Source organism: Tachypleus tridentatus, chromosome 12, assembly GCF_004210375.1.
Source record: "Tachypleus tridentatus isolate NWPU-2018 chromosome 12, ASM421037v1, whole genome shotgun sequence".
NCBI classification, from domain to species: Eukaryota; Metazoa; Arthropoda; class Merostomata; order Xiphosura; family Limulidae; genus Tachypleus; species Tachypleus tridentatus.
Window position 1 is genome coordinate 110,476,363 of NC_134836.1, and position 1,836 is coordinate 110,478,198.

A 1,836-nucleotide genomic window follows, 5' to 3' on the forward strand; every position below is an offset into this window, starting at 1 on the left:
TTTGTAAAACACAGTCATATTTCAGTTATAATACATATGTATATAAATCATTACTATTTACAAATATACTCTTCAACTTATTTTTCTCAAAACATTGAAGAGTAAATGAAGTATGGAAAATAATTATCTCTTCTTACGAACATTGTATTCGTTTACTGCTTTCCATAGGCTGCTAAACTCGCACGTGGAGAATGTGAAACTGAACAATTTTTTAGGTTTTATATATACATTTGAAACAATAAAAAATTATACATTAATATATCAATACAACACAATACTGCTACATAAAGTATACCAACTATGCTGCATTTGGTTCTAAAAAAATGAAGAAAGCACAAAATAAAACTCGTGGCAGGTGTTTATTTTAGAGGAAGAAACGTCGAGGGCGTTCTGTCCCAGTTGGGCTGTTGGAGAATATTTGGTTTGGTTTGTTTTAAATTCGCACAAAGCAACACGAGAGCTATCTGCGCCAGCCATCTCTTAGTTTGCTTTGGCTACTCTTTTTACCAACGAATAGTGGGATTGACCAAACTTTATAACGCCCCCAAGGTGGAAAGGTATTTTGATAATGGATTTCAACCATTAATGTAGCTGATACCTAAGGGTTTTAGAGCACTAAATATGTTTGTTTGTTTTTGGAATTTCGCACAAAGCTACTCGAGGGCTATCTGTGCTAGCCGTCCCTAATTTAGCAGTGTAAGACTAGAGGGAAGGCAGCTAGTCATCACCACCCACCGCCAACTCTTGGGCTACTCTTTTACCAACGAATAGTGGGATTGACCGTCACATTATACACCCCCACGGCTGGGAGGGCGAGCATGTTTAGCGCGACGCGGGCTCGAACCCGCGACCCTCAGATTACGAGTCGCACGCCTTACGCGCTTGGCCATGCCAGGCCCCGCACTAAATATGATATGTGAATTAATCTGCTGCTGATAATTTGGAGTTTTAAGGTTTGTTTATACCTTCTGCATGGCTTTCTTTACCTTAACTCTTTAAAACCTCGAGTTTATTTCACATTATATGTGAAATGGATAATTTTAAGTAAGTAAAACTTTCTGATTGCAATATAACGTTTATAAGAAAATCTTCGAGATTTTCTTCTACTTTTTTAAAATATATTTGAAGTTACCTTGATCTAATGATATGATTTGTCTTATAAGATAAACTACCAATTCTTTATGTATGCAACTTTAGAAATTCAAGCATACTTTAATTCTTGAGGTCATTTGTTTTTAGTCACCTGTTATACAATTTCACTTAAGACATGAGTCAAATGCTTGTACATCCGAAAATGGTTACGTTGGGCTGACTATCAACTTGTTCCTGAGGATGACAAAAATTACTTATTGAAATGTGCTTTAGAACAGATTATCTTTCTTTTGGTAAAACCAGTTAAATCATGGAACTTCAAGGAAAAGCTTGATCAATATTATAATGAGAAGATTTTGCTTGTAGTGTGTGGGTGTGTGTTTTTTTAGGGTTTAATTCAGTAAAAGTAAACAGCCAAAATGGACCGAAAAGTATCTTGATGTCCTTTAAAGTTATGTTACAAAAATACACAATAAGCAATTTGAGCTGTGTCAATCACTGGAATAAAAACCCAGTTTTTACTATTATAAGCACAATAATTTAACTACTGAGGTATGGAGGCTATATGCTCTCCACTGTGTATTCTCTCATGTAGTTTTAACTTAAAGTTCCATACACATTTTTTTCCACACTCTGTACAACTGAATGGTTTCTCACCAGTGTGTGTTCTTTGATGTCCTTTTAATTCACTATATGATCCAAAGAGTTTTACACAATCAGCAAAACTATAAGGTTTCTCCCCAT